Here is a 26,179-nt window from a genome sequence, read left to right on the forward strand (position 1 = left end):
TTTTGATTGAAGAACCGTTAAAGAAGATGGCAAAGAAGAAGGAATCTATGTTGAACGAAATCGCAAAATGAAAATATAAAATATTATAGATAAAGTAGAGGCTCGTTGGTCAAATACATCCGTACCTATAACTGGACATAGTGGTGAAATTGAGTTAAACTATTCATAACCCACTATGAGTAGCTCGGACTAGACTCGATGATTACTTGAGATGGACTTATCCAAATACCAAGCTTAACCTTAAGCTACTCAAGGGTATTTACGAGTCAAGTTTGATCTCATTGGTACTAGGAGTGATTGGTTCTAGGATGGATGGTTCCTACCTTAGAACCGAGAACCATCCTCTAGAGACCGGTTTTACAAAATGCGAACCGTGAACCAACCGCTTGTTCTATGGATCCACCCGAGAACCAAACCACCCGTCCGATCCGATTTCCGGTTACATTTCTACCAAGCAAAAATGGAAAAAAGAAATGCCACATAGATCCCGAAGAAGTGACAAAAGGCTAAATAAAAATATTGGAACTTATTGAAGGCATTTCCCCCTCCCGCCCTAAACAAGAACCAAACCCCGAGAGTAAAAGTCGTCCACACTTCAAACAACATCCATGGGCGGATTTATATCCCTAAGATCAACTGGATGCTCATGAGCTTTTGCATTGATGTGACCATTGGATTTAGAGACATGAAACATGTAGGTCACCTACCCACGTATAGACATGGCCACCGGCTATGAACCGCCGGTTCTGATTCATGGACCGGTGGTTCCAGTTCGTAGCCATGATGGAATTGGAACTAGCCCTTGAAGGGGGGATTCCGATTCCGATTCGGAACCGGTGGTTTTGAACAGATTCAAGGCCCGGTTCTAGTTTCGAATTTTAATTTTAATTTTAAATAATAAATTATGAAATAAAAAATAATAAATAATAAATTATAATTAAATTGTACATTGTAATTAAATTTGGGGGGAAAAAAGGCTTGAACTTAATGAATTATCATTAAGCGCCTACATATCTTCTTGGGAATATAAGAATCAAAGCCCATGTAGTTCTTTTACCTTTGATAATCCCAACTTACCTCATCGTCAGTTGTTGCTATCCGTTGTGGTACCCGTGACGGTGGTATCTCCACTATCATCATTGAAGAATTCTTCGTCTCGATCCAACTCTTGTTGTCAAAATTTAGCCTTTGTCCAATCATGGACACAAGTTTGAGCCTCCACAACATTCAGATTTAATCTTGAACGGTGTCATCCAAAATTAATCCTCCAAAGTGTTAAATGCTTGTTCAATTGCAACTGTTGAAGAATGGGTTGCTAACATTTGTCTTGCGATGAGAACGATGACTGAAAATTGGGTTGAATGAGTCTTACATCACTCCAGAATTTTGAAATTTGTTCTGTGTTTGGAATCACGGAACTCAAAAGCAATGGTTAAATAATTTTCTAATTTGAAAATATTACATGTTACTCCCTTTTGTCTTTTTTGTCTATTAATGAGCAGGTTTTACCCTCTACTAAGTCTACCACTCTCCTTCATTTGTGAGGCACTAGGTTGAGAAGATCCACTATCACTTAAATCATATCTACTACGAAATTCATTATATAATGCTATAGCATTTTTCACCTCTACTTGTGTAGTTTTAATAAATATTGTTTCATTCAAATGTAAACAATCATAATAATAATCATTCAGATAATTATAAAAATCATCTAATTTAGTACGTGGATCAAAAATAATAGCAACCAAATAAATAAGAGGAATGCATGCATATTAATGCAGCCATTTTGTTTTCATTGCTATAATAGTCAGAGCTAATTGAACATCTTGCTCATATTCACAAAAAATACCATCAATGTTAACACACTCTATTAAAAATAAATGTGTAGTAGGATAATATACACCAAATAAAGTATAAGTTGCATCATTAAAAACTTTCAAAAAATCTAAAATTCTTTTGCAAACAACCCAATCTTGCGGGAGTAAAGTAATTTCGGAAACATTATTTGAAATAAACGTACATAATAAATCTTTATAAGCAAAAGATTGATGAAGCAACTCATAGGTATAATTCCAACAAGTCGGAATATCTTTTGAAAATCTTTTTGATTTTTATCCACGTGATTTACAAAATCTGCCCATTCTTCATAACTTGGGGGCGAAAAGTACACTAGAAGTGCCATAACTTTTGTGCGGCATTCACTTCAGTGCCATAACTTTCTAAACGTTCACTTAAGTGCGATAACTTTCAAAAATCGTTCACTTGAGTGCCATGTTGAAATGGACGCCGGAAAAGCGAACGTGGCAGCCGAAAAGCTGACATGGCACACCGGAAAGTTGACTTAGCTTGCCTGAAAGATAACATGGCACGCCGGAAAAGTTGCTATAGCACTCAAGTGAACGATTTTTCTCCGACGTGGCACTCAAGTGAACAATTTTTTAAAGTTAAAGTACTTAAGTGAATGTTTTGAAAGTTATGGCACTCAAATAAATACCGTACACAAGTTATAGCACTCATGGTGTACTTATCCCTAACTCGGGGACGACTCCATAAAAATTTAATTGTTGTCTTTATTGGGATGAGAAAAACCTCAAGAGTTCGCAAACCTTCTTGTACACATAAATTTAAAACATTGCAAGCACATCTAATGTGAAAAAATTGTCCGCCAAAAAAGGATTTACAAATATTTTCAAAATCGGGAATGAAAACGGTATTTGACGTGGCATTATCAAAACCAACTAAAAAAACTTTATTAATCAAATTATTTTTGTCTAAAACTTGTCTAATTATTCTATAAATATTATTAGCGGTATGCCTTTCATCAAATACTCGAAATGCAAGTACTCATTTTTGAATGTTGTAATCGCCACCTATCCAATGACATGTGATACCCATATAAGAATGAATTTGCTAAGAATCACTCCAAATATCGCTACCTACATGCACACATCCATTGAAATCCGTAAAATTTTTTTGCAAAGCCTTTTTTTGTTTTTTATAAACCTAAAAAATTCGCGTTTAAGAGTGGTTCTCGAAACAAGTTTTGCTTGCGTAGTACATGTAGTGTTGATCAAAAAATTCAAATCAAAATTTTCACCAGTAGTAAAAGGCAAATGTTCAATGGTAACATATGCAACTAATGTTTCTTTATAAAGTTCATCACTACAATTAAATAAAGAAGAAGTGTAAGGATTGGCGTACTCGAAAATTTGTTGTTGTCTGGTATCAATCTCCGCTTGCGTTGCATGTTTTTGTGTTAGATGCCAACGGTATGTTCCATAGCCATCTCCTTTATTAAAATTGTATGATTTCCTACAATATTTATTGTTTATCTTATACTTGTCTCCGCTTACATGTACCTTGTCAAAGTAGTTGCCGGTCCGACTCCTTTGCTGTCGACGTTTCTTCGACGCTAGTAGGAGGATGAAGAATTTCTTGCGTTAGAACATGCCCGATGTTGGAAACATAGTTGATATTATCATCATCGTCTGCCCAACATGTAGACTCACGCGGATCATATTGATTGTGAGGTTGAGGATAATCAGATTCCCCAATCTCTATCGGCATTGGGCTCTTTCCCTTGTCACCAAATCCTCTTCTACTTGCCATTTTTGTCGGAAAATTGAACGGAAAGTCGATTCAGAAAATTGACAGAATTGAGCCGAGATTGAGGAGATTGAGAGAATTTGATAGAATTAAGAATTGAGATAATTTGAGAGAAATTGTGAGAAAAAATGAAAAGGGAGGAGTGGTATTTATAGGAAATTTAGAAGGAAAAAAAGGTACGGGGAGGGGTTGATAATTGCAACGGCCATAATGGCTCTTTCCCCTTTTTTTTGGCCGGTTTCTAATTTTTTAAAACCTGAACCGGCCTGTGAGGGACCTGGCTGATTCCGGTTTGGAACCGCCTGTCCGATGAACGGGCCAGTTCGGGGCCCAAACCGGCCCATGGCCATGTCTACCCACGTATGCTGCCACTTTCTATTTTTTTATAATAACATAAAATGCATAAAGTTTCAAAACCTTATTTTCAAATCATCCATAGTGTACAACACATATCACACGTGAAAATAAGTTTGCCACAATAAATTCGCAAGAGTAAGCAAGCAAATGGCATAAGTTGAATAGTAATCTTCTCAATAATTAAAAAGCAGGCAACTTCTCAAGCTTTGAGAGCTCAAAAGCCAACGTAAATAAAAACTTCTCAAGATTTGGATCTAGAACCAAGTCTACAAAAGATCCACAAGTCATCTCCAACTTAGAACTTTAATTTATCCACAAAAGAAAAGACTGCTCCAAGACTCCAAGTTGTAATCGCCTCGAAAACAAAACAAAATTTAGTATAGATGATTACTCAACATCAATTTTGTATTAGAATTATTAGAAATGAGACTAGAACAATAAAATGAAAAATCTCACCGGATATATTCCTTGCACTTCAAATTGCATATCATCATAACTTTCCCATTCGCCTTTTTTTGGCCTTCATGAAAATGAACCCAAGCTATCGATTTTCACTTGTTAGGACTAGGAGGACAAGATTCAAGTTCGGTTACCTTGTTTGTGTCGGATGCCTCATCAAATCCTTCTCCATCTCTTGATTCCATTATTGGAGTCGTTGCCCTATTGGTATTCTCCATTTCCATTGACATCTAACAAATCATGAATGAAAAAACAAGAGCTTAGTGCGGTCAATGAAAAAACAACATAATATTTCGCGATGCAGTCATGCAAATATCAAAAGTCCGTGTCAATTAGCATAACTATCAGAGAAGCTGGCCTTTTGTTTGTGTTTTTAGTAATCTTAGTTTTGGTAAAACCGGTCAACAAAATTGGCAATGCGATAATCCTTCCCTTCCCAATGCTTTTGCTCGAACAACCAATAGCAACTTAAGAATTAGATAGCACAAATTACAAAATGTCTATCCTCAGCCATTTCGTTTCGCAGATAAATTTTAAAACACAAATCTTAACTCTCATAAACTTCATTCTTCTTCCCATTTCCCTCACCATAGTTTTCTAATCGATCAAACAGAAAACTCTTGAGAGAGGATGAACATACCGATTTCTGAGTGTCCCAAGCGAGCCACACGGTGGAGAAGTGCCCCCACCCAAGTTTGCCCTGCACCATGTAGCATCCATTCTTGAATCACTAGAGCCTAGAGAGAGACAACTGAGTAAGGACAACCGACTAGTGAGGACTTACAAGAGAGGGAGGCAAGGCCAACGATTGCAAGAGGGGCCAAAGGAGAGGCCATTGTGGACCGAGAAGTAATATGTAACAAAGAGCTAAACCAACCGACAAACAGAGGGGAATGTACGATTCGTACATGCAATGCAAGGAGTGAAGAGACTCGAGGAAAGGCCACGTGGGAGTAGACGTTGAGTAGAGCATATCGAGATTAATAGTGAGAAGAAGCATATCTAAGATTGAGGCTAGGGTTTTCTTTTGGTTTTTTGTTTGTGAGGTTGTAGCGTACAACGCATGTGGGTATCGTTTGGGTGGGTGAAGCGGACGTGCGGCCTTTTTTTTTTGGATGGATGGGCTAAGACTCTGGATCTTGGAGGGATTCAATTAGAAAAACATACATAATGGGTATTATATAAAAAGGCCAGTTCGATTGGGTTGGTTGGATGGTTTCACCCAAAATCGAGAACCAAACCGGTACCTACCGGCTCCATAAAATTGGAACCAGGAACTGGACCGCACCCGCCGATTAACATCCAAAATCAGTCGGTTGAGTACGGTCCAGTCCAATTTGGAAGGATCATCGTTTTTTTGCTCACCCCTAGTTGGTACTCAGCTTAACTTGCTTGCGGGCCTTTTGAGCTTTTTTTTCTAGATCATAATTTCGAGATTCTTTAATGGTGGTAATGTTGGGATACGCATAACATGCATAGGCAAATAAAATATATAAAAATGTAGTGGGAATAAAAACCCATACACGTATCCCCACAAGCGTTGTTCGTGTGTTTCAATAAAAAATCAAAATAACAAGGAAGTTAAACGGGTTAACTCTTGAAGCGTACTTGAAATGAAATGGTTCAAATGTTCTTCAATTTGAGCCCCACAAATGTCGGACATCTAGTTTAGACACACCACCAATCGCAACGTCAAACGAAAGAACGAACTTGCAAGAATCATCACTTTAATTGTGTTAGCAAGATTGTGGAATCAATTCTCAAACTCTCAAAAATTTTGGTCTGCCATAAGGACAAAAATGAGAGAGCAATGTTTCTGTTCTTTTTTTTCGCACACTCTGTCACGGTTAGAGTGAAAACCTACGAAAGAAACTTTTTCTCATTGAGCACAAACATGCGATCAACAAAACGATTACTAATTGCGCGTTACACTACATGATCAGCAACCGCTTGCCGATCGTGCATGTGTGGTACACGGTCGGTGGTTGTTGGCCGTGTAGCTCACGCACAAGCACATGCATATGGTCCGATCGTGTGCATTAACATCCTCTATTTTTTTTTTATTTCTTTACTTTTAGTTTTTATATATAATACATATATATTAAAAAAAATGATAATCGACATGTGTGCAAATCGAGCACAACAATTTGTGTCAATTTAGGACGTACATGTGCATCATATGCACATACATTAATGACCAAAAACAAGAATTAAATTAAATCCCATTTAATTTAACTTTAGTCCGACTATTTAGATAGCCATGATTGCACACATATTTGCAATACCGTGTTTCCGTTCAACGTCGACATATATATTGGTTAAAGTGTGTACATATCTAGGTTTATCACTAAGCTGGCAGCAAGACATACACTAACATATTAGGACTTCCAAGAAAATTGATTATCCCGATCAACCTCCATATCCTACAAGCCATGAGTTACATATAGCAATATCTCATGGCTACCCAAGTAATGTGAATGCTTTAAGAACACAATGAATCCTTCAGCTTTTGTTACAGTGTAATTTAATCCATCCGTCTTACTGTATCCCGGTCGAACAAAGACCGTAGAATATTTGTGAAGTCATCAATTCAATCATATGCACAAACCTAATCGGCATGCATTTGTACGAGACATGAACATTTCATTCTCGATTACAATGCCGGCCAAGGATTTCAATGCATTGTTATAATTAAATCGCATAGGGCATCATACATTGCATGTAATAAAGAGACATATTCCATTTTGGGCATATGTGTAACTTCGTATGTGCGTGAACTATGCCCATCAAGTACAGAGATGAATCAACAAACCACTAATATACGCACTTGTGAACCATAATCATCCAACACACAAGTCAACATTATACCTTGGGTCTAAGAATTATTTACACAAGACCAAAGCATGCACGATTAGAAATTGACAACCCTAAAAGCTTCCATGTTGCTAATCATTCAATGCGTGTCACGTTCATTGAACTTGTCTGGTACAAGCATCTATGTTCTAACTCGAACATCTCAATATCCAATGACTTGTGACTCATCATTCCATTAGGTATCCAATACTTAATGGTAAAGTTAAGAATACACCAGTCTCAACAAGATTATTAATATCCATTCAATGATCTATCGACCGAGAACAATTTAAAGATTCAGCCTAACGATGAACCCGTCACACATATTCTCAATGTCTCAAGAATAGGTCCAGTTACAACCGATCTTATGAAATTTATTCATATATGTAAATAAACGGACAAATGAATAAACACGTCTTTACCATTAATTGAATAATAAATTGAAATACAACTGAAATTTCTAACATGTAACTATTACATGGCTATTTTGGGGCATATATCTAACAATCTCCCACTTACTTTAGAGCCAACTTGTCTCGGTACCTCAAACCCATTTTGTCAATGTGTCTTTCAAAAGAAGATCGAGGTAAGGCCTTAGTAAAGTGATTTGCCACGTTTTCTACCGAGGCAATATCACATCTCCCAACCATTTCTCTAATGAGATGAAAACGTATCTTAATGTGCTTGGACTTCTAGTGAAACCTTAGTTCCTTATCTTGAGCTATTGCCTAATTGTTGTCACAAAACAATGTAATCGGCTACTCAATTGAAGGAACTATTCCAAGTTTAGAAATGAACTTCTTCATCTAAGCGGCTTCCTTCATCGCTTTAGAAGCGGCTATATACTCTGCCTCACTGGTGGAATCGACGGTCATGCTCTGTTTGGAACTCTCCCAGCTAATCGCACCACCATTGAATGTAAAGACAAACCCAAATGTAGACTTATAGTCATTATGATCCGATAATTGAAATCATTATAAGCTTCAACTTTAAACTCTCCTTATCTATATATCAAAAATAAATCCTTACTCCTTCATAAGTACTTAAGGATATTCTTGATCGCTATCCAAGACTCTTCCCATGGATTAGACTAACATCGGTTAGTAATGCTATAGCATGGTAATAGTAGGTCACATACATAGCATAACATACATTATGCTTCCATTAGCGGATGCATTAGGTATTTTTGCCATCCACTCTCTTTCTTTAGAAGTGTTGGGACACATCTCCTTGGAAAGGTGGATTTCATGCCTAAAAGGCAATAATCCTCTTTTGGAACATTGCATGTTAAAAAGTGTTAACACTTTGCCTATGTACGTAGACTGTGAGAGGCAAATCAATCATCTCAATTTATCTCTACAGATCTTAATATCTAAAATATAGGTTGCCTGTCCTAAATCTTTCATGGAGAATTTCTATGACAAGAATAGCTTGATCAATAATATCATTGGTATACCATTCCCGATTAAAAATATATCATCGACATACGTAACTACAAATGCAATTGCGCTCCCACTGACCTTCTTGTAAACACAAGGTTCATCCAAGTACGATTTGAATAACTCATCAATATGGATGTTCCAACTTCTGGAGGCTTATTTAAGTCCATAAATGGATCTCTTGAGTCTACACACCTTCCGACTTTCACCACTAGATTCAAAACCCCGTAGTTGTTCCATATAAATGTTCTCCTCGAGGAAATCATTTAGAAAATTCATTTTGACATCCATCCGGTATATCTTATAATCAAGGTGCGCGGCTATAGCTAACATAATCCGAATAGATTTTAGCATGACTATAGGTGAGAAAGTTTCATCGTAATCGATCCCTTCTTTTTGACAATATCCTTTCGCCACTAGCCGTGCTTTGTAAGTTTCAATTATACCATCATCATTCATCTTCCTCTTGAAGATCCATTTATAGCCAATTGGTACAATACCATCAGACGGATCAAGTCCAAACATCGTTGGAATACATTGAGTCCATTTCGAATTTCATGACTTATAGTCATTTACCGTAAATCGATGTCCGATATTGCTTCCTCATAGGTGTTAGGATCACTCACCGATCACTATCATTCACGATGAATAGTAGCTCAATATCTTTAATCGAGTGTTTATGACGAATAGTGCCATAATATCTTCAACCTCCTAAGAGGTTGTGTACCTATCAGAAGCTCCCACTAAATCGGAGATCATTATCTGAACTTGATTATTTAGTACTTCAATGTTTTCTTCTTGTAAGACTATTTTTCGCCCAACATCACCGAATGATTCTCTAGAAAAGAAGCATACTTGCTGACTAAAACTCTTTGGTCATAGTGAAAATAGAAATAATATCCAAGATATCTAAGAGTCTCTTTTGGATATCCAATTAAGCGACCTTGTTTAGACCTAGCCTCCAATTTCTCTGTTCTTAACTTCTTGACGAAAATCGGACAATCCCAAATCTTGATAAGATTAATATTTGGTTTCCTACTATGTTATATCTCATAAGGCACGGTTGGAATAGATTTGGATGGCATTACGTTCGGTTATATGCAGCTATCTTAAGGGCATATCCCCAAAGGGATACAGGCAAATCGTTGTAACTCATCATAGATCGCACCATATGTAACAAAGTGTGATTTTTTCTTTTAGATACACCACTATATTCTGGAGTTACAGGAGGTATCCACTGTTATAAAATTTCATTATTTGTAAGATAGTCGAAGAATTCAGTAATAAGTTATTCACCTCCTTGATCGATCGAAGAGCCTTAATGCTCTTTCATATTTGTTTCTTAACTCAAACCTAAATTCCTTGAACTTTTCAAAGGATACAGATTTATAGTTCATTAAGTACAAATAGCCATACCGTGAATGATCGTCAATAAAAATAATGAAGTAAGAATAACCATCTCTAGCGGTTTCATTAATTGGTCCATATACATCTGTATGTATCAATTTCAATATGTCAGCAGCTCGTGCATTATGTCCTATAAAGAGCACCTTGGCCATTTTCCTTAGAAGATATGCATCACAAGCCGTGTATGGCTCAAAACCATGTGGATCGATATATCCATCATTACTCAACTTGTTGATTCTGTCTTCTCCAATAAGACCTAATCGGAGATGCCAATTACACTTTGGATTTGGACTATCTCTAGGGTGTTTATTGGTTAGGCATTTACATCATAATTATTTTGCTTATTGACATTAGTAATCATATTATCGGATATTGTAATTGTATAAAGCTTATTGGTTAATAAACCAAAACCAACACATCTTCTATTATAAAAATAGAACATACATCATCAGTAAAAGTCACAATTCTCTTTACCCAAATGAGGTATAAATATGATGTTCCTAACAGCATTCTCATAATTCAAATAATTTTTTAAAACCAAAACATGTCTAGAAGGCAAAAATAAACAAAAAGTTCATATAGCTAATACAACAACTCTTGCTCCATTTGCAAATGTCGGGACAATCTCATTTCGCCCCAAAATCTTGCTTATTTCCAGATTTTACAATGGCAAACAAATATTTGAGGTTGTAGCTGAATCCAGAATCCATAAGTTGGATTTAGCACTAACTATAAGATTAGTTTCAATAAGTATAAACAAAATACCTTCGCAATGTTGGTTCTTGGGTTTGACCTTCAACCTCGCAAGGTACTTCTTACAATTCCTCCTCCTAATGCCCCATGACACCATAGTAATGGCATTTCCCTTTTTCAATCTTGGATTTGACTTGCACAATAGCTTTCAAAGGCTTCTTCCATTTCTTTTTCTTCAAAAATAGTCTTACTCTTTAAAGAAGAAGCTTTAGCTATAGCCACTACATTTGGCTCGTGTTATGCATTTCTTTCTCATAAACTACAAGCATGCCATGTAACTCAATAAGAGTTTTCTTCATCTTATGCATGTAGAAATTTTGGACAAAATCAAAGAAGGAATTGGGTAAAGGTTGGAGGATCAAATCCACAGTTAAAATCGTTGTCCATGACAAGATTCAACCTAGCCAATTCTTCTATATGCCAGATCATTTTCAAAACATGATCATTAATCAATGATCCCTCAACTATCCTTATACGGTATAATACCTTAGATATCTCATATCTTGAGGTTCGACCGTTCTCATCATAGAATTCCTTTAAGTACAATTCCATTGCTTCATACTTCTTTTGAAATTCATTATTCATCGAAGCAAGCATATATGACCTAACTTTTAAGTCATCATCATGCCATTCATCATATGTGAAGTGTTCCTCTTGGGTCTCATCCTCAAGAAAAGAGGTTGGCATTTTTTCATCAAGCACATACCCTAGTTTTTCTGAATTGAGAACAATTCCCAAATTCCTCACCTAATCGATGAAATTGGGTCCGGTCAAACAATTTTTGTCAAGTATCAAAGCGAGCGAGTTTGTGTTCACCATTTTCAAAGTAATAAATATCTGTATAGAAAATAAATTATTAGTCGTTGTCTTTCAAAGTAACTATTTCAGTTTGACCTTTAAATGAAATAGAGCCTCCCACCAAATTTATATTCAAATCTCATACTCTTTAAAATGGGAAACAACAATCCTTGTTGGGTGAAAATTACTAATGGGGATCGGAGTACCACCAGCCTACAGTCCACCTCAACTGATAGTTATTAGTATTCTATGAACTTAGTGAGTGAATTAACGTTTTCAATGCATCATATGCAAGTACCAATCATAACTTTGGCCTCTATACCATGAAAGTCTCACTTGACAAGTATTGACTTCATGATCATAGTTAAGTTATTAGAAACTGTTCGACTCCAACCCCACAACATCATATGCTAAATGGAGTTGTCCATTATTATGAATGACAATTGACCCCTATGTATCCATAGCCGATCAATCAACCATTATAATATAGGATCAAACCACGACGACGGAAAGCCACGAGTCCAAAACCCGTTTTGACTTAATAGTTTTATTAAACATGTTTCGGTCCTTATTTGTGACATCCCAAATTTTAGGGTTCATTCAAGTGCCGAGACGGACGAGTTATGGCTAGAATCACAAACGCCGAGAATATAGCTACTTCACCAATCGTGGGAAAACCGCCCGTGAGCGAGTCAAGATCAATTTTAGTGCTCGGATATATATCTATATATATATAAATATATATATACTTAGCATCATTCGATTAAGACGCCAAGCTTTATGGTAGTCTCGACCGAATACGAGACTTGATATGGATCGACCTCATTAGATACGCATCGACTACAAATCAATTTTGACAAAGTCTATATTAGACTAAGGATTAGCTCGTGAATTGATTGTGAGCATTTTCCCAATGCACAAATAAATTGATCCTAAGCTCACCTAAGACAATATATCTTTAGAACCTCGTATGCAAACACTTGTCAACCATGGGCCGATCACCCTCGGTTGTACAATATGTCGTGCGGGATTATGAGCCGAGGCAAGCCAATCTTGCATCAATGATAAATTGGTCATGAAAGGTTACCTTGGTTGAGTTCCGATTGAGCATTCGGTTTAGAAATGGGTGGTTCCGACTCTAAACCGAACCAAATATGAAATGCTCGTCTTCAACAGCAAGGGGACACTCCCAAGACATGCCGGACTACACGTCCGGCCTTATTCCTCCGCGTATCCGATCGTGCCCGGTGGTCTCCTGGCCGCACCTCCACCATGGATCAGTTGAGAACCGACCATGATTGGAAGCCTAGAAACTTGATCCGATCTTCGATATGATTAACACCTATGACTATAACAAAATTGCACAAATTTTTCATCCAACGACAAGTGGCAACTAAGGTTTTCTACACCTCACTTATACAAACTTCGAAAAAGATTACATCAATGATTATCAAACTCTTTGACCGAGTCAAAACGTAGTTTTCTGTAATAATTATGTAATCTTTGAAAAATCAAAGCAAATCTTCCATAATCATTGCCCCAATCTTTGACTAGTCAAACGAAATCTTTGTAATGATTATAAAATCTTTGAAAAGTCAAATGCGTATTTCTAAAAAGATTTCATAATCTTTGACTAGTCAAACACGTCTTTTTAGGTGGATTACGTAATCTTTGACCCGGTCAAACAGGATCTTCTATAATCACTACTCAAATCCTCGAAAAGTCAAACATGAATTCCTAAAAAGATTTTAGGATCTTTGAAAAGTCAAAAAAAATGATTACTTTGACTGAGTCAAACACGTATTCATAAAAAGATTACAAAATCTTGGAAAAGTCAAATAAAATCTATGGCAATGATTACACAATCTTTGAAAAGTCAAGGCACAAATTTCTAGATGGATCTTTGACTGGTCAAATATAATATAATATTAAGAAAAATGGTAGGATTGTTAGCATAGCAATAAAATGCCCAAATTGCCATTAGCAATGATTTAGACCAGTTTAGTAATTTCGAAAGTTTTGTCGGGGTATTTAGATAAATTGACTATAAATAGACATATTAGAGGAAGCCATTCCGCCCGACTTTTGCATGAGAATGGCGCCAATTTAAATATTAGTAGCTAAATTTGAATATGTTTCAAGTATTGTTAATTAGAATCATTAGAAAACCCTAATAGTTATAAGCCTATAATAATTGAGAATATTCTAGAGGTGGACACCTCACTTTGGGCATGTGGCACAAGAAGACATGCCTCTGTTTTTAATTAAACAAGTGTCCATATAGCTTTAATAGACTAGGTAAGTGGATTAAAATACAAGGAGCCACATGAACAAATCATATAGTGCTTCATTACCCGCTAGATTATATGGCAAATGACTACTATAAGACCATGAAAAGTGTAAAATGAAAATTTAGAAAATAATAAATCAAGAAATTTATACTATAAATAGGCTTGGAACCCTCTGGATCCCCCCATACCCACATGCCACTTTCCCTCTCCTCTCTCTCTCTCTCTCTCTCTCTCTCTCTCTCTCTCTCTGCCATTTCCTCATCGACACCAGGCTGCTAACTCCATCACCTAACCAACCTTACACGCACATCAACATCGTCCAACAATTATCGACTTTGGTCTTGCCTTTTATACGTGTTTGCCAACAAGATATATAAGTAAATTTATACACTTTTACTAGGACGAAGGCTAGAGTCGCTTATGTGTTTTGCATAAGAAAGTTCGGTTTGCATGCTCTTTTCATATCTTACCATTTATGGCGGTGATGCTATAGTACAAGATATGATATGCCTCATTCATGGGCAAATTTGTGCTTCATGACTATGAGATTTGGTATGGGACGAATCGACTAGAACAATGAAAGTATTTATTTGAGTCATGAATGGGTTGTCCTACGGGATGCCTTGGTATATTGAAAGTGCACGTCGAAATGTCTCACTCGAGAAAAGGGTGAGTGGGCTTGTGAAAAGCATTAGACGAACATGAAAAGATGAAAATTGCATGCTTGCCTACAAAAATCTACATGGCCAAATGGTTGGGTGATGTTTTTACCGATTTTTGCATAACTCCTAAGTTTAATGTTAGCTAACTTCCTAGCTTAGGTTTAGACTTTTACTTACCGAGATGTTATTCTCACTCCTTAATATTTTTCAAACTTGTAGGTATGGCCACCAACCCGCCACTTTGTTTCGGTCTTGTTATGTCTATTGAGATTACACATGCAGATGTCGAAGATGTAGAGCATGACACCACTTTTTGCCGCTACCTCACAACCGTGTATGTGGAAGAGGGGTTCAGCCATTGGGTCCCCCACCGATTCGTGGCGTGGTACTTGGTGCTCGAAAGAGATCTCACTAGAGGAGCTAGGCTTACCCTTGCCCTTGATCATATCCACATGTAGTGTAATGTAAATAGAGGCAACAACTAGAATAGCGATGTAAATAAAATGAACTATGTGTTAATAGAATAATTTGTTTGATATTTATGTTGCTATGCGTTCTCTATTTGTCGTCAATTTAGTAATTTACTAAAACTTATAAATTTTTATAAGTGAACTTAAGAATCATACATTGAAAAACACAAGATGAATTGAGGTCGACATGTTTGGGATGTCAATGGACCTCACCCGTCGACACCTAGGCCTCACGATCGCGACCGGCTCCAACCCCCAACCGGCCCTAAATAAATGCCAGCTACATGTCGGGGTCGGGTCGAGGGTGATACATTATTAAAGGTCTCACTTTGCACATTAATAGGTTTAATATGCTCACATAAACATAATAAATAAATAGATGTCAAACACATAAACATCTATCCAACGTGGTGATCATGGAGTTATGGTTTAATGGGTCTCGAGCCAATGAGACTACATTTAAGCATTTTTAAAATTTTAATAACGAAGAGCCGCTCTTTACTTCTTCTTCATTCCTCGAACTCTTCGTAAACCGGGCCCATAGAGCTCTCCAGCTTAACGGCTTTGTCACACAATCCTCATAGCATTTACATCAACAATTAACTATGCTAAACTACACTAAAAATAAAATATTACAGTAAAAAATAAAAGAACAACGTAGCATCTATTTAATAATTACAATCGCAAAAAATTACGTCCAAATATCGTACATTCATCTATACAGCAATCACATTGATTAGGGATTTTTCCATGATCATCACCCTTCCACGTGAGCAATAAATTCATAATTTAATACTTTGAAAGGCACAATAAAAATTCTGCACTAAATAAAATTCATGGTCGAGCAACACAAGCCGCATCAAGAAATTAATGCTAGCAAAATAAATTTCACATGCATAATTCTAAGTGGTAGTAGTATTCTCGCCACTAGATTCATAGCCGTGAATCATTTTTGCATAACTCAAACATAATATAAAGCTAACTATAGATTTTCTATTCAAAATTGATTTAGTCCCAATTTTTGCTACGTTGATTAATTTATCATATAAAATAATCAACTTCTATTGGCCGAGTAAGAACAAACAATTCTCTAAAATAAATTGGCCATAGCATCACAAAAATTACAACGAATCAAAATCAATTAAACGTACGAAAACACCTAATGATTGGCTCTGATACCACTCTTGGGATACACATAATGTGCATAGGTAAATAAAACTTTCAAAACTACAACGAAAATAAAAACCCATACATATATCTCCATAGGTGTGTTCGCGTGTTTCAATAAAAAATCAGAATAAACAAGGACGTTAAGTGGGTTACCTCTTGAAGCGTGCTTTAAATGAAATGGTTCGGACATTCTTCAATTCGAGTCCCACAAATGTCGGATCTCTAGTCCAAACACAACACCAATCACAATATCGAACGGAAGAACGAACTTGCGAGAATCACCACTTTAATTGTGCTAGAAATATTGTGGAATCCATTCTCCGAACTCTCAATAATTTTGGTTTGCCATAAGAAAAAAATGAAAGAGGAATGTTTATGTTTTTTTTTTTGCACACTCTGTCTCCATTAGAGTGAAAACATACGAGAGAAATTTTTTCTCTCTAATTCAGCAACATTGTGCAATCGCATAAACGCATGATCAGCAAAACAATTACTAATCATGAGTTGTGCTGCACGATTAGCAATCTCTTGATGATTGCATGTGTGTTGCATGATCAACAATCTCTTGCTGATTGCATGTGTGCTACACGGTCAGCGTTTGTCAACCATGTAGCTCACATACAAGCACATGTACACGGTCATGCATTAACAACCTCTCTTTTTCTTTTTCTTTTTTTTCTTTAGTTTTATTTTATATATATTAAAACAAAACAGAAGATAATCGACATTTATACAAATCGGGCACAATAATTGTGTTGATTTAGAACGTGCTTGTGCATCATATGCACATACATTAATGACCAAAAAAAAGAATTAAATTAAATTCCATTTAATTTTATTTCATTCCGACTATTTCGATAGCTATGATTGCAAATATATTTGAAATATTATCTTTTCATTCAACCTCATCATGGTTATTAAGGTGTGTGACATCCTTAGGTTCATCACTGAACTAGAATGCGTTAACACATTAGTACTTCTAAGAGAATTGATTATCTCGATCAACCTCCCGGTCCTACAAGCCATGAGTGACATCTAACAATATATTATGGCTACCAGGCAGTGTGAATGTTTTAAGAACATAGTGAATCCGTCGGCTTTGTTGTGTGACTAGGATAATCTTCGAATGATTTGAGACCATATGAACTAGTTGACCAGTGACCTAACAATGTCTTGGTGGAGTGTATGCTATTTGAGGACTGTAAACAATGGAACCACGGGCGTGGCTTGTGAAAATTACGAGATGAATCTATGAGTTACTAAGATCGGTGATAACCTAGAATAAGGTTAAGATTGTAAGATGTGGCAATTAAGGAAGACAAATTATCAGAGTGAGCAGCAAAAGATGAGTAAGGCCACAAAGTTGAGTGAGATAATAACCATAAGTTATGGTGTTAGATAAGGTGGAAATCTTGTCGGAAACCCATCGTAATAGCTATAATATTAGTCTAGATAGCACGAAGATATATCGGAAATGTGGGGCAACACTATTGGTGGAATGGTATGAAGACATACATAGCGAAACACGGGACTAAGGGTCTGTTTGGCAGTGATTTTGATTCTCTATTTTTGTTCCCAGAAACAAAAAAGGATCAGAAACATGTTTGGCAATGGCAAAAAAAATGGTTTTGATTTTGGAACACTTTTGGACCACTTGTAAAAGATGATTATGGTGTTTGGAACACTTTGGATACTTTTTCACAATATACTTATGACTTATCCTCATACTTATAATTAATTTTTTAATATAAAATGGTATTATTTTAAAAAAGTCCACGTGGATTTTCAACTTTACATAAATTAAAATAAATTAAAATTCAATTTTAAAATTGCTAAAACTAAAAATAATTTTCTTAAATTAAAATTTTATTTAAGGAAAATTTAATAAAAATTTTAAAAATTTAAGAAATGGAGGAAATAAAAATATTTAGATTTTTAATTTAATAATTTAAAAATAATAAAAAAATTTAGATTGAAAATAGCTAAAATTTTGAAAAATTCTCGTCACATTCTTCCCCTCCCCTTTTTCTTAAAAATTAGTTTTTTTTATAAAATTTTAAGCCTATTTTTAAATTAAGTTAAATTTATATTTATATTTAAAAATTAGTTTTTAGACATTTTTAAATCTAATTTATTTTTTATATTAAGGGACCTTAATACGATTTTTTCGAATTTTTAGCTATTTTATTTTGTATTCCAATTAAGTTTTATTTTGTATTTCCTATTATGTTTTTCAACTTTTATCTTTTTTTTTTATTAAAGATTGGACCAACCCTCCGCGTCCTCAACTAAATCTCCATTTTTCTCCATTTTAGGCACAAAATTTTGTAGTGGGTGAAGAAAATCATTGTAGTTGAGTTGCAAGTCTTGTAGCTTGTACGATGTGTATTACAAGAGTGCAAACTAAGGCTACAATGAGGAACTTTTCTTTCATTTTTTTTTTGGTAATCATTCTAAAAGTCACAAGAAATAATAACAAACAAATGATTTAGACAAATTATGTAAATGTAAACGAATTACTTTTCAAACAATATAAGGCATACTCATGAAAATGCACAAACAATTGGGAACGGAAATTTTGTTTTTTTTTTTTGTCCATAATCACTATTTGATTATTTTCCCTCTTCCATCAATGTGATTATATAATTATTTGATTTAAATGAAAATTGGGAATGAAAATTTTGTGCACTACTAAAGCGTTTGTTCTAGAACAAAAATTTAAATAGTTACCAAACATTTTGATTCTCAAAAATCATCCGAATCAAAAAGTGATTTTGATCAATATTTTTGGGAGAACAAACCCTAAGTGTTTAACGTGCCAACAAGTGAAGACACAACTTTGTAAGCTTGATGGATTATTGCAACCGCTTGAGATTTCAAAATAGAGGTGGGAGATTGTCACAATGGACTTTGTGATGGAATTACCAAGGAGTCAAAGAGGCAATGATTCAATTTGGGTTGTGGTGGGTAGATTAACGAAGTCCGCGCATTTTATTGCAGTATGAAAATATTTCTCTTTGGACAGATACGTAGAACTGTATGTGCAGTATATAGTGCGTCTTCATGATGTGTCAATAACGATCACTTCGGATTGTGATCCCAAGTTCACCGCCACATTTTAGAAAAGCCTATAGAGTGCTTTGGGAACGAAACTGTATTTCAAGATGGCTTCTCATCTACAGATAGATGGTAAGCCTAAAAGGATAATTCAGACACTTGAAAAATATGTTGAGAGCCTATGTTTTGGATTTTTAAGGTAGTTGGGAGGAATAGTTTCATTTGGTTGAGTTTACCTACAACAATAGCTTTCGGCAAAGCATTAGAATAGCACCTTTTGAGGTGTTATATAGTAGAGCCTATAGAACGCCGATGTGTTGGAACAAAGTTGGTGAAAGAAGTATCACCGGCCCCGAGTTGGTGCAACAATAATTGGAAGCTATTAAGATCATTAGAGAAAGACTCAAGACAGCTCGGAGCCACTAGAAAAGTTATGGCGATAATCAACGCAGACCTTTGGAGTTTCAAGTAGGAGATCATGTGTTTTTTAAAGTCTTGCCGATGCGTGGAGCATCTCAATTTGGCAAGAAAGGAAAGCTAAGCCCGAGATATGTAGGACCCTTTTGAGTTTTGGAACAAATTGAAAATCTGGCATATCATATAGCGTTTCTACCGAAACTTGCTCATTGCATGACATCTTACACGTGTCAATGTTGAGGAAGTATGAACCTAACCCAGCCCTTGTGTTGAATTTGGAGGAGATTGAAGTGGATGGACGAGTTTTGTATGTAGAACATCCAGTGAAAATTATGAATAGGAAAGAGCAAGTGCTTCAAAAAAAGACAATCTCGTTGGTTAATGTGATTTGACAACACCATGGAACCGAGGGTGCAACGTGGGAAAGCGAAGAAGTTATGAAGAATCTGTACCCTTTTCTATTTGAGGAGTATAGCAGCCTAATTTCGAAGATGAAATTTCCTAAGGATGGAAGAGTTGTGACATCCCGGAATTTTGACCTCTATAAGAAAAATCATGAATTCCAGCATAGAAAATAAATTTGGATTTTGAGGATTTAAGAGACGATGATTGATTGTTTTGAGATGTCGGTCAGAAAAAATCCATTTGGAATAGTCAAACGTCGACTCGTAATATCGAGACTTGTCGCACTTGAACCTAGCTTTGACCGAACGCTAGTTGTAAGATTTCTAATTTTGCCCTAGTTTTAGAACCGGTAGTTTAATTTACCTCCGGTTAGCGAAATTGCCAAATTACCCCTAGGATTTATATACATAAAATAGAAGTTATTAAGTTCATTTGAATTTTTTTTATGTGCGCCCCCTTATCTATATCTTTTCTGCCAAATTCCCTCCCCCGGCAAATTCTTTCTTAACCGCCCAATCTCACTTTTTTCCCCCGCCGATGTCACCCTATGTCGCCTGCCCCTTCACCAAGTTTTGATTTTTGTCCTCTCTCTCTCTTCACGCAACATTACCCCCTTCCCCATGTTCATCATCTTCTTGATTCATCGTCGTTTTCTTCTTCTACTTCTTCTTCTTCTTCTTCTTCTTCTTCTTCTTGCGCAATAGCCCTATCGCCCAGCCCATTCGCTCGAGCCGTCGTGACTCGTCAACCACAACCCCAAGACCCAGCCAAGCTCACGACCACCACTACCCCTCCGTTATCTTCGCTCAACCACCACTTGAGCTCGCAATTGTCGCCTAACCGCCACAGCCGTGGATCTAAAACCCACAAACTCCAACGGCCTTCCTTTTTCTCACCCGAGCTACCGCCGCCATGAATCCCTCCCGACCCGAGCCACTAGCCACCGAAACCCCACCGCCCGAGAGCCCTCAACCGCCTAATGAGCTCGCCGGCCACCCCCACTAACCTAAGCTTGAGCCGCCGACCAAAACTTGGTGGGTTTGAGACCCGACCCGAAAATAGCGACCCGAATCGACTCGACCCAAAAGCCTTATAATCCGAGCTTGTTAGATCCTGACCCAAACCATACCGCCACGGGCTTCGCTCGTCGCCCAACGCTCGTGAACCTCGTGCGTTGTCGTGGTCATCATCGACACGCCCGAATCGTCACCGAACTCATTTAGCTTGTGAGTTAACCCTTAAACTCTGATTAGGGCATTAATTGCGTTTAAGGATTAGATTAATTATTGTTATTTTCCGATTAAAATAATTGACTAGTGCCGGCTATATTTATTTAAATTGTGATCAAATTATTTGCCTAAAGTCAGGCCATTTAAATTTATGTTGACAATTAATTGGAACCTCTACTGATTAATTAAGACGGGTTAATTAATTAATTATTAATGGATGATTATTATTGGGTGATTGTTTGATGATTATTGAGTGTCATGAATGATGTGAATTTGATGACTGATCACTCTATTTATAGATGCAAAGTCTGATGGATAAGCATGTACATGTGACCACGCGTATATCTCATTGTACTTTGAGCATGAAAATGGGCATTGAGCCGAGTTTTGAGCACGACCGTGTATCACGCCCCAAACCCTTTGAGTTCGCCAACATCTCACCACGGTCGTTCTCTTTTGATTATTCCTAAGATCTAACGATGTACATCTTAACGCGATATGATATGCACAAGCGGAAGCATAAACAAAACTCCGAACAAATTGAAACAAGATAACTTAAAGAAAGCAACATAACATACACATAGTATTTTATAACACGAAGGATAAAGCAAAAAGACCTTGAAGGTTCAACGAAGATGATACAAGCCAAAAGGATACTACTACCTAAACCTAAAAGAATATTAAAAGCTAGGTGTTATAGCTACACCTAGAGGTCGGGCTCATTATCACCATATGATTCTTCATTATCGAGGGGTAGTCCACGCAGTAAACGCCTGGTTTGGGGTTCCATGGGGTCTTTTGCTTCCTCCTCCTCCTCAAGACCGGATTCAGCATGCGGTAGGATATCCCACTTGTCTTCCATCTCGGGTTCCGACTTAGAAGGTTCTCTAGGTTCAGCCTCAACATCAACATCAGATGGTTCCACGACTTCATTTCCTTCCTCGGGGTTAGGCAAGTTCTGAGGCTGGACTTTAGGCTTGACGATTGGGTTGAATACTTCACCGTCCGGTGGAGTAGCACTAAACCACCAAGGAATGGCACCGATGGGTATCTCAAAAGCCCTAAGTGGTCCAAACTTTGTATCACCGTCTTTATAAAACTAGGCTTCATATGAGTGGGGCTTTCGAAAGTCATCCCCTTCATCTACCCAAACTATGCTTCCCATCCTAATGTAGGCATTATCCTCACCCATTGGGTACTCGGTGATGGACGTATCGATGTCCATCGATACCCCAAAATGCTAGGACTTAAGGTCTAAAAAGGGTGTCCCATAACAAGGTGAGAATGAATCTCGATAAGCTAACCCTAACCTAAACTAGGCCAAGAGTACCTCCAGACACTTACGGCATGCAATTCTACTCAATAATGATACATGGTAAATGATACTTCGCAAGAGTCATAACATGATGGCACTTCATGAATCACAATCAAGTTTACAATTTAAGGGTTGAACAGTGCAATCAAACTAAGCTAAACTTCGTATTTCGGGCAATTTATAAATCACAAGTTCATAGGTTATTAGTCAATTTCATCATAGTGGTACTAATAAATTACATTGCACCCGCGTTAGTATGCATTAGGTTACAATTTGCCATTCACGGATCCGCGTTAATACGCCTCAGGTCGGACTCGTGTTAGTACGCCTCAGGTCAAATCCCGCATTAGTACGCATCGGGATATCATAAACCCCGCGGTTATCGCATCAAGGCATAATGTGCATATATATACTCATATCATAAGATTTAGTTCAACTATAGACCCCACGTCAATACGCCTCGGGGTAATCATATGCACATTAAAATAATTCATTCCAAATCGCCAATCAAGCCTATAAACATTCCCATTCATGGCCGAACTCTCCATACACATCTCAATTTAGTCAAATTCATCATACAAGGTCACTCATGACCAAAACATGCAAGGCTCATCTTACAATCCAAGCACTTGGTCCACAATTCCTCACAAGACCAATTATACATCAAAGGGGTCCAACATGCATGTTCCTCAATTTCCAAATCACATCAAGTATCAAGAGCACGCCTGCTCAACTATAGGCCGGTTCCAATCAATTGGAACTCAATTGAATCACAAATTACATTTCGGCTCTAAGGCCTCACTCAAATGCCAATTCACACAAACTCATCCACGGCGCCCTCATTTCTCCTACTCAACCGAACACATGTACCTCCCAACAACCTTGGTTTCAAATATAATAACTCTCAATCAATCAATCAAATAGGCAGCCAACAAGTCAATCTCGGTTTAGGACAAAACCCACTAAAACAATCTACTAATCATTCCAAATCTCATCCACACTTGGCCTACTAGTAACCTCAAGTCCTACTATGAGTTTAAAGTTAACTCACCACTTAAAACATGCTTTCCAAGCCTTCGAAATAGAAGCAAACTTCGGTGACGAGATTTGGAACTTGGGACGGCTATTTCGGTTTCAAGCAAACACAACCGTTCAGCCTCTAATCCACCATTAACTAAGCTTTAATCAATATACCAAGGTTCCTCAAGACTTAAACTAATCTTATAGGGTCATCTACCTCAAGAATGGACAAGGATCAGCCCTCAAATCTACGGATCAGCCCAGAAAATCGATGATGTAAGGAACAATTTCCGGTGGCTTTGCGGGCGTCTCGAGTCGGTGGTTCATAGAGGGTTGGGGATGAGGTGGTGGTAACATGGAGTGGTGTTTCACAGCGACTCAAAGCCTAGGCAAGCGGACGGGATGGCGGCGTGGGGCGGATGAATGGCCGACGAGCTCTCGGGCGGAAGAGAAAATCGAGAAGGAGAGTTAAGAGGGAGAGAGCTTCAACCGAAAAATGAGAAGTGTGAGGGAGAGAAAGAAGCCTCACCATCTTGTATCAAGGTTTAAGAATTCAAATTTGTGAATGAGGTGATTCATGGGGTGAGATGGAGTGTGTAAGAGAAGGAATAGTGGTCAAATAGTGTAGTTAGTCTTGGGATTTTATGCTTGTATCGTAGGTCGTCATTCTTGTCCCCAATCATATCAAGCTCATTCAAGACCACTTTGCCCTCATAATTTCGGTCACATGAGGTATAAATCAAAGACCATCTTGCCCTTGCTAATTCTAGAGGAATTGAACGGTTACCGGCGCATAACGGTAACTTCCCACTTATAGTCCCGATTTCCATTTTTTTCCAACCTTTCGTGACCAATCCACAATCTAAATAATACTGACGAGGCCATGTCCAAATTTCCATAGTCGGAATTCTTGAATTCCCGATGCTCAAGTTTGAAGTCTATTTCATGATCAAAATCGCTCAATCTCGGTTCAAGTATATCTTAAACTAACGGGCGGCTTTTAGGAGTTACACGTATCGACCCGTGATTAATGTCACGTTTAAGAGTTATTCGAGCCATGGTGACTTTGGTTGTCATGTAATTGTGAGGATCAGTTACTAGTTTTGAAGGACGTTATCGTTAGGAAATTGGTTTAGGTTGACTTGCAAATCATACAATAGTCAAACGGAGTCACCCGCAAACCCATCGTATAACACTAGCAAATCATTCTAAAACCAATCTTAGATCGGCCTCTAATGGTTCAAAACTTCTCATCGGCAATCCTTATGGTCAAAGTACCAATCCATGATCGAGTTCATTAGTCCACGTAATTAAACCCTAGTTAGCCTTTCCCTTTTTGGTTAGTTATCTCAAGAGCAATCAAGTTTGAGCGAGATTTAACTGAAATACATCGAAGGACATTTTATTCATTCATAGACCACGAAAGGGTCGGAATTCAGAATGTTACAATTCTTCCCCCCTTACAAAAATTTCGGCTTAAGTACACCCCAAGTGCAAGGTTTTAGTGCCAAAACTTCAAATGATTTTTTTAACTCATACTTAAGTGCTAATTTTTTTTAAAATCACTTTGTGGGTGGCTTGCCGAAAATTCGACACGTGGTATTTTTTATTAATATTTGAGATGACGTGGTGAATTTGACATAAATGATCTTTTTAAAAAATTGGCACTTAAATGGTTTAAAAAGTTGAAGTTAAAACTTAGCACTAAAGTGATCGATTTGAAAGTTGCAGAGGCCTACACAACTTTGGCACTGGGATGTACTGCCCAAAATTACATCCTCAAAATTTAAAACAACTCAACTATGCAAATAAATGGGGGTATTGGAGCTTTATCGCCTCCTCACTTTCCCAAGTGGCTCCTTTTGTTCCATGGTGCTCCCAAATTATTTTCACCAGTGGGGTCATCTTGTTCTTTAGGACTTGCTCCTTCCCGTCCTCTATCCCGATTGGCCTTTCAACATACGATACTCTATCATCCACATCTATGACTTTGTAATCCAGCATGTGGGTTGGGTCCGGTTCATACTTCCTCAGCATCGATACATGGAATACGTTGTGAACCTACAACAAACTTGGCGACAAGGGAGGCGGTAGGCCAAAATTCCAACTCGTTCCAAAATTTAGAAAGAACCTACGTACCTCGGACTCAATTTTCCTTTCTTTCCAAATCGAGATAATCCTCACATTGGCAACACTTTAAGGAAGACATGATCTCCCACTTGGAATTCTAATGGTCTGCGCCGCTTATCGATATAGCTCTTCCGTCGACTTTGAGCTGTTTTCAGCCTTTCCCTAATCACTTTCACCGCCTCAACCGATTGTTCCACTAATTCTGGCCCCGTAATATTTCTTTCACCAATCTCATCCCGAAGACATCGGCGTCCGTAAGCTCTTCCATACAATGCCTCAAACGGTGCCATTTTGATACTCTGCTAGTAACTATTGTTGTAGGCAAACTCGACTAGGTGTAA

The 26,179-nt window shown here is 37.3% G+C and overlaps 1 long non-coding RNA gene across 1 annotated transcript; it reads right to left on the reverse strand.

Moving 5' to 3' along the window:
• Positions 1-4,117: 4,117 nt before the first annotated feature.
• LOC115727751 lies at positions 4,118-4,696 on the reverse strand. Its single transcript, XR_004013731.2, has 2 exons — positions 4,557-4,696; positions 4,118-4,318 (listed from the first exon to the last, which is right to left on the reverse strand). It is a non-coding gene; the product is annotated as an uncharacterized LOC115727751 (long non-coding RNA).
• Between the last annotated feature and the right edge of the window lie 21,483 nt (positions 4,697-26,179).

This window comes from Rhodamnia argentea, chromosome 8, assembly GCF_020921035.1.
Source record: "Rhodamnia argentea isolate NSW1041297 chromosome 8, ASM2092103v1, whole genome shotgun sequence".
Classification (NCBI taxonomy): domain Eukaryota; kingdom Viridiplantae; phylum Streptophyta; class Magnoliopsida; order Myrtales; family Myrtaceae; genus Rhodamnia; species Rhodamnia argentea.